This window comes from Chiloscyllium plagiosum, unplaced genomic scaffold, assembly GCF_037043375.1.
Source record: "Chiloscyllium plagiosum isolate Xiang-an unplaced genomic scaffold, Cpla_swu_hap1 HiC_scaffold_38, whole genome shotgun sequence".
Lineage (NCBI taxonomy): Eukaryota > Metazoa > Chordata > Chondrichthyes > Orectolobiformes > Hemiscylliidae > Chiloscyllium > Chiloscyllium plagiosum.
The window spans coordinates 12,233,447-12,242,492 of record NW_028270176.1 but is presented as its reverse complement, the minus strand read 5'-3'; positions in this window follow the sequence as shown (position 1 = coordinate 12,242,492).

Here is a 9,046-nt window from a genome sequence, read left to right as displayed (position 1 = left end):
ACTGGTCTCATCCTCAGCTCTGGGAAGAGAAAGTCTGATCTACCTGTACAGACTGTCAGTGCTGTGTCAGCCTAGTCAGTTTCTCTCCCAGCGATATTGCTTGTAATAAACTGTTTGTCAGTTTCACGTCGAGCTGTGCTTTGTGATCTCTAACCTATCGGGCAAATTTCTCCAACAACAATGATCTCGGAGATCTTGGGGCTGGAGGAATGTACAGAGATGGACAGGGGCAATGATCAGGCCAGGAACGGAAACCAATGCCTTGAATTGCTTGGCTGGTGCCAATGTGACTCAGTGAGCACGGGGCTGATGGGGGACTGAGATACATGATGAGTTCAGACACCTTTCAGATGACCTTGGGTTTATAGAGGGTAGAACAAGAGGGAGCAGCCTGAGAGAGCATTGGAATATCAAGTTATGAGCTACAACGAAGGTTTGAAGACACATAAAATTTCAAATCCATTAAACATTCTCGGGAAAGGGACCTGAGGGGCAAATTTTTCACACAGAAGGTGGTTCATGTTTGGAATGAACTGCCAGAGGAGGAAGTGGTAGATGCAGGTACAGTTACAAGATTTTAAAGACATTAAGATAAGTACATGAAGAGCAAAGGTTGACAGGATATGGGCCAAATGCAGGCAAGCGGGATTGGTTTAGTTTGGGAAACCTGATGGGTGTGGATGAGTTGAATCAAAAGGTCTGCTTCTGTGCCCGATGACTCTGTAACTGAGAATCTTTAAAATTCTCCAGCCTGCAGAAGTATGGGTGGCTGATGAAATTCAGAACAGAAACAGATAGCAATCGATGCTTCAGGACTCGGGGTGGGGCGATTACCCAGGAAGATGTAAATGTGGTCAAGATCACCTTCACTTCCAGCCTCTCTCTCTCTCTTTATCGACCCTTCCCCCTTTTTAGCCCTCTCTCTTTCTCTCTCTCTCTCTCTCTCTCTCTCTCTCTATATATATATATATACATATATATCCCACCTTTCCCCCTGCCCCAACAACCTCCCTGTCTCTAACCTTCCCTCTCCGAATATACGAATCAGGAGCAGCAAGAGGCCATTCAGCCCCTCCTCCACCATTCAATAAGATAATTGCTGATCTCATGATAACCTTAAATCCGCATCGCACATACCTCTCAGAACCAATCACCTCCTATTTCGACACATACTCCCTCTAGAAGGCCTCCTGTCTCTTTTTCTCTCCATACAAATACAATATATATATGATTTAATATGACATAGGCACTGCTGGTGAGACCAACAATTGTTGGTACTAGTAACTATAGGCCGGTGAGTCTCACTTCTGTTGTGGGCAAAGTCTTAGAGAGAATTGTAAGGGATAGGATTTATGCACATCTGGATAGGAATAATGTGATCAAGGATAAGTCAGCATGGTTTTGTGAAGGGCAGGTCGTGCCTCACAAACCTTATTGAATTCTTTGAAAAGGTGACGAAGGAGGTTGATGAGGGGAAAGCGGTAGATGTGGTATATATGGATTTTAGTAAGGCGTTTGATAAGGTTCCCCATGGTAGGCTACTGCAGAAAATTCGGAGATATGGCATTGAGGGTGAGTTGGAGGTTTGGATTAGGAATTGGCTGGATGGAAGAAGACAGAGGGTAGTAGGTGATGGCAAAGTTTCTTCATGGAGTGCCGTCACTAGCGGTGTTCCGCAAGGATCTGTTTTGGGACCATTGCTGTTTGTCATTTTTATAAATGACCTGGAAGAGGGGTTAGAAGGTTGGGTGAGCAAGTTTGCGGATGATACGAAAGTCGGAGGAGTTGTTGACAGTGAGGAAGGATGTGGCAGGTTACAGCAGGATATAGAGAAGCTGCAGAGCTGGGCAGAAAGGTGGCAAATGGAATTCAATGTAGCTAAGTGTGAGGTGATTCACTTTGGGAAGAATAACAAAAAGATGGGGTACTGGGCTAATGGTCGGATACTTGGTAGTGGGGATGAGCAGAGGGATCTTGGTGTCCATGTACACAGATCTCTGAAAGTTGCCACCCAGGTAAATAGTGCGGTGAGGAAGGCATATGGCGTACTGGCTTTTATTGGTAGAGGAATTGAGTTCCGGAGTCCTGAGGTCATGATGCAGTTGTATAAGACTCTGGTGCGGCCGCATCTGGAATATTGTGTGCAGTTTTGGTCGCCATACTATAGGAAGGATGTGGAGGCACTGGAACGGGTGCAGAGGAGGTTTACCAGGATGTTGCCTGGTATGGAAGGAAGATCGTATGAGGAAAGACTGAGACACTTGGGGCTGTTTTCATTAGAGAAAAGAAGGTTTAGGGGTGACTTGATTGAGGTGTACAAGATGATTAGGGGGTTAGATAGGGTTGACAGTGTGAACCTTTTCCCGCGTATGGAGTCGGGTATTACAAGGGGGCATAGCTTTAAATTAAGGGGGGGTAGATATAGGACTGAAGTTAGGGGTAGGTTCTTCACTCAGCGAGTCGTAAGTTCATGGAATGCCCTGCCAGTAGCAGTGGTGGACTCTCCCTCTTTATGGGCATTTAAGCGGGCATTGGATAGGTATATGGAGGATAGTGGCTTAGTATAGGTTAGGTGGGCTTGGATCGGCGCAACATCGAGGGCCAAAGGGCCTGTACTGCGCTGTATTCTTCTATGTTCTAATTGCCCAGAGAGCAGCTTTAGTGTCAAATCAATTGTTGTGGGTCTGGAATCACATGTAGGTCAGGCCAGGTAAGGATGGCGGATTTTATTCCCTGAAGGGCATTAGTGAACCTTTACAATAAGTGACAATGATCATGGTCGTCTTCAGACCAGCTTTTTCATAAAATCATCGAATCCCTACAGTGTGGAAACAGGCCATTCGGCCTGAAGTGGGAGATGGCATGGGGCAGGGTGACACTAGGCACATGGACACACAAGATGGCCGCCGGACCACAATATGGAGAGAGACAGCAAAGCAAACACAGACACTGCCTGGGGTCACCAGAATGCCAGCACAAGGTACTCACAGCCCAGTTGATTAGTTTAAGGTGGGTAGGTGGGGGAGTGAATACATGAATAGCATATGCTGCCCACCAAAGTGTCTGGGTCCAGCCAACTCAATACGAAATGCTAATAGCCAGAGCTGCAGTAATTATCCTTCTCTGGAAGAGCAATTAGTGCCCATTACTACAGCAATGGACTTCAGCACAGACATTGAAACTGACAATGGCTACACTGAAACTGACAATGACCATGCTGAAATTAACAGAGGCTGCGCTGGAACTGACAATGACTGCACCGAAACTATCAACGATTCTGCAATGTTTACAATAAACAAACTATGTTACAGACACAATAACCTCATCACTGACCTATTGTATTAGAAATTGTATAAAAGTTTCTTGACATGCGTTCTGGGTTGAGAGAAGACTTGCAGCTGACCCCTGTGGTGTTGGTGTCTCTCTCTCTCTCTCTCCCAGGAGCTCCGGTATTTCCTTGTACAATAAACTCTGTCGTTGAACCCCGACTCTGATGCCGGTGATTTCTCCACCGACCCTCCAAAGAGTAACCCACCCATTCCCATTCCCCTACCCTATTACTCTACATCTACCTCTGATTAATGCACCTAACCTACACCTCCATGTACACTGTGGGCAATTTATCACGGCTAATTCACCAGACCTGCACATCTTTGGACTGTGGGAGGAAACCAGAGCACCCGGAGGAAACCTCAACAGACCCGGGGAGAGTGTGCAAACTCCACACAGACAGTTGCCCGAGGCTGGAATCGAACCCGGGTCCCTGACGCTGTGAGGCAGCAGTGCCAACCACTGAGCCACCGTGCCGCCCACTTTTATTCTAGGTTTTTGTTGAATTCAATGCCATGATGAGATTCAAACCCATGAATGGTGCTGAACACTGTGCAATCATTGGTGAACATCTCCACTTCTGACCTTGTCATGGAGGGAAGGTCATTGATGAAGCAGCTGAAGATGGTTGGGCTGAGGACACTGCCCTGAGGGACTCCTGCAGAGATGGCCTGGAGCTGAGATGACACAACCACAACCATCTTCCTGTGTGAAAGGTATGACTCCAACCAAGAGGAAGTTTGCCCCTTATACCCACTAATTCCAGTTTTGCGAGGGCTTCTTGATGCCACACTCGGTCAAAAGCAGCCTTGATGCCAAGGGCTGTCACTCTCCCCTCCCCTCTGCGATTCAGCTCTTTTGTCTATATTTGAACCAAGGCTGCGTAATGAGGTCAGGAGCTGAGTGGCCCTGGCAGAACCCAAACTGGGCATCACTGAGTAGGTTATTGGTGAGCTTGTTTAATAGCACCTTCCATCACTACCTGTCTTAATATAACTATGTGATATATCTCTTCAGCATAGAACATAAAACAGTATAGGCCCTTTGACCCTCGAAATTGTGCCGACCTTTTATCCTACTCTAAGATCATACCCTTCATTGTACTATCATCCATGTGCCTATCCTAGAGTCGCTTAAATGTCCCGAATGTATCTGACTCTATTATCACTGTTGGCAGTGCATTCCATGCACCCACCACTCTCTGCGTAAAAAACCTACCTCTGAAATCTCCCCTAAGCGTTCCTCCAATCACCTTAAAATTATGCCCTCCTCACGATAGCTATTTCCACCATGACTATCCACTCTATCTCTGCCTCTCATCATCTCGTACACCTCTATCAAGTCACCTCTCACCCTTCATCACTTCAATGAGAAAAGCCCGAGCTCCCTCAACCTTTCTTCATAAGACATGCCCAGGCAGCATCCTGGTAAATCTCCTTTGCACCCTCTCTCAAGCTTCCACGTTCTTCCTATAAGAACTGAAGAACTGAACACAATATTCCAAATGTGGTCTAACCAGTGCTGTATAGAGCCGCAGCATAACCTTGCGGCTCTTAAACTCAATCCCCCCTGCTAATGAAAGCCAACACACCATATGCCTTCTTAACAACCCTATCAACCAATCATCTTTGGCTGGGAGGTTTGCTAATGATCTTTGGGAGGGTGGGATTTAAACTAATTCAGCAGGGGAATGGGAACAGGAATTGAAGCTCCACTGTGCAGCAGGTTGAGAGTAGTGAGGTCATAAATAAAGCTTCAAGCTCGCAGAAGTGTACCAGCAGGCAGGAAGATGATTTGAAGTGCATCTACTTCAACACCAGGAGCATTTGGAATAAGGTGGTGAACCTGCAGCATCTGGAGACATAGATAAAGCAGGGACAGGAATGGTTGTTGCAGGTTCCAGGATTTAATGTTTCAGTAAGAACAGGGAAGGTGGTAAAAGAGGGGGAGGTGTGGAATTGTTAATCAAGGACAGTATAATGGTGGCAGAAAGGATGTTTGATGAGGACTTGTCCATTGAGGTGGTATGGGCTGAGGTTACAAACAGGAAAGGAGAGGTCACCCTGTTGGGAGTTTCCTATAGGCCTCCGAAATGTTTCTGAGATAGAGTCATAGAATCATAGAGATGTACAGCACAGAAACAGACCCTTCAGTCCAACCTGTCCATGTCGACCAGATATCCCAACCCAATCTAGTCCCACCTGCCAGCACCCGGCCCATATCCCTCCAAACCCTTCCTATTCATATACCCATCCAAATACCTCTTAAATGTTGCAATTGTACCAGCCTCCACCACATCCTCTGGCAGCATATGTGCACCACCCTCTGCATGAAAAAGTTGTCCCTTAGGTCTCTTTTATATCTTTCCCCTCTCACCCTAAACCTATGCCCTCTCGTTCTGGACTCCCAAGGATTGCAAAGATGATTCTGGATAGGAGAGAAGGTAACAGGGTAGTTGTTATGGGGTCTTTGACTTTCCAAATATTGACTGGAAATGCTATAATTCGAGTACCTAAGATGGGTCAGTTTTTGTCCAATGTGTGCAGGTTGGTTTCCTGACACAGTATGTAGACAGGCCAACAAGGAGCAAGGTTATATTGGATTTTGTACTGGGTAATGAACTTGGCCTGGTATTAGATTTGGAGGTCGGTGATTACTTTGATGATAGTAACCACAATTTACTTGAGCAATGGAAAGGGACAGACACATACTGCAGCCAAGAGTTATAGCTGGGGGAAAGGCAATTATGATGTGTTTAGGCAAGATTTAGGATGCATAGGATGGGGAAGGAAACTGCAGGGGATGGGCACAATTGAAATGCGATTATTCAAGCAACAGGTACTGCGTGTCCTTGATAAGTCTGTACCTGTCAGGCAGGGAGGAAGTGGTTGAGCACGGGAGCCGTGGTTCACTAAAGATGTTGAATCTCTTGTCAAGAGGAAGAAGAAAGCTTATATTAGGATTAGACGTGAGGGCTCAGTTAGGGCACTTAAGTGTTACTAGTTAGCCAGGAAGGACCTAAAGAGAGTGCTAAGAACAGTCAGGAAGAAACATGAGAAATCGTTGGCGGATAGGATCAAGGAAAATCCTAAAGCTTTCTACAGGTATATCAGGAATAAAAGGATGACTAGCGTAAGATTAGGGCCAATCAAGGATAGTAGTGGGAAGTTTGCGTGGAGTTTGAGGAGGTGGGGGAAGTGCGAAATGAGTATTCACACAGAAAAAGACAATTTTGATGAAGAGAATACTGAGATATAGGCTCGTAGACTAGACAGGATTGAGGATCATAAGGAGGAGGTGTTAGCAATTCTGGAAAGTGTGAAAATAGATAAGTCCCCTGGACTGGATGGGATTTATCCTAAGATTCTCTGGGAAGTAGGGAGGAGGTTGCGGAGCCTTTGGCTTTGATCTTGATTAGATTAGATTAGATTACTTACAGTGTGGAAACAGGCCCTTCAGCCCAACAAGTCCACACCGACCCGCCGAAGCGTAACCCACCCATACTCCTACATTTACCCCTTTACCTAACACTACGGGCAATTTAGCATGGCCAATTCACCTGACTTGCACATCTTTGGACTGTGGGAGGAAACCGGAGCACCCGGAGGAAACCCACGCAGACACGGGGAGAACGTGCAAACTCCACACAGTCAGTCGCCTGAGGCGGGAATTGAACCCGGGTCTCTGGCGCTGCGAGGCAGCAGTGCTTACCACTGTGCCACCGTGCCGCCTATGTCGTCATTGTTTCCAGGAATAGTGCCAGAAGACTGCAGGATAACAAATGTTGTTCTCTTGTTCAAGAAGGGGAGTAGAGACAACCCTGGTATTTATAGACCAATGAACCTTACTTCGGTTGTGAGTGAAATGTTGGAAAGGGTTATAATAGATAGGATTTATAATCATCTAGGAAGGAATAAGTTGATTAGGGACAATCAACACGGTTTTGGGAAGGGTAGTCGTGTCTCACTAACCTTATTGAGTTCTTTGAGAAGGTGATCAGACAGGTGGATGAGGGTAAAGTGGTATGTGGTATATATGGATTTCAGTAAGGTGTTTGATAAGGTTCCCCATGGTAGGCTACTGCACAAACTATGGAGGCATGGGATTGAGGGTGATTTAGCGGTTTGGATCAGAAATCGCTGGCTGAAAGGTGGTGGTTGATGAGAAATGTTCATCCTGGAGTTCAGTTACTAGTGGTATACCACAAGGATCTGTTTTGGGGCCACTGCCGTTTGTCATTTTTATGAATGACTTGGATGAGGGCATAGAAGGATGGGTTAGTAAATTTGCAGGTGACACTAAAGTCAGTGGCGTTGTGGATAGTGCGAAAGGATGTTGCACGTTATAGAAGGACATAGATAAGCTGCAGAGCTGGGCTGAGATGTGGCAAATGGAATTTAATAAGGAAAAGTGTGAGGTGATTCACTTTGAAAGGAGTAACAGGAATACAGAGTAGTGTAGATGAGCAGAGAGATCTCGGTGTTCATGTACATAGATCCCTGAAAGTTGTCACCCAGGTTGATAGGGGTGTTAAGAAGGCGTACGATATGTTAGCTTTTATTGGTAGAGGGATTGAGTTTCAGATCCATGAGGTCATGCTGCAGCTGTACAAAATTCTGGTGTGGCTGCATTTGGAGTATTGCGTACAGTTCTGGTCGCCATATTATAGGAAGGATGTAGAAGCACTGGAAAGGATTCAGAAGAGATTTACTAGGATGTTGCCTGGCATGGAGGGAAGATCTTGTGAGGAAGGGCTGAGGGACTTGAGATTGTTTTCATTCAAAGAAGAAGGGTAAGAGATGACTTAACAGAGGTAAGAAAATGATCAGAGGATTAGATAGGGTGGACAGTGAGAGCCTTTTTCCTCAGATGGTGATGGCTAGCACGAGGAGACATAGCTTTAAACTGAGGGGTGATAGATGTAGGACAGGTATCAGAGGTAGTTCCTTTACTCAGAGAGTAGTAAGGGTTTGGAATGTCCTGCCTGCAACAGTAGTAGACCCAACAACTTTAAGGGCATTTAAATGGTCACTGGATAAATATATGGATGATAATGGAATAATGTCGGTTAGATGGGCTTCAGATTAGTTTCTCAGGTTGGCGCAACATCGAGGGCTGAAGGGCCTGTACTGGGCTGTATTGTTCCATGTTCTAACTTGGGTGGCAACTCTGAGGGATCTATGGAGGTGCAACCCGAGATCCCTCTGTCCCTCCACACTGCCAAGAATCCTTTCTTTAACCCTGTAATCTGCATTCAAATTCAACCTTCTGAAATGAACCACTTCACACTTTTCGAGGTTGAATTCCATCTGTCACTTCTCAGCCCAGCTCTGCATCCTGTCAATAGCTCATTGCAACCTACAACAGCCCTCCACACTATCCACAACTCCACCAACCTTTCTGTCATCAGCAAACTTACTAACCCACCCTTCCACTTCCTTATCCAAGTCATTTATAAAAATCGCAAAGAGTAGGGGTCCCAGAATAGATCCCTGTGGAACACCACTGGTCACTAAGCTCCAGGCTGAATACTTTCCATCTACTATCTCCCTCTGCCTTCTATGGGCCAGCCAATTCAGTATCCAGACAGCCAGATTTCCCTGAATCCATGCCTCCTTACATTCAGGATGAGCCTACCTTGCAGAACCTAATCAAACGCCTGGCTAAAATTCATGTACACCATATCCACTGCTCTACCTTCATCAATGTGTTTTGT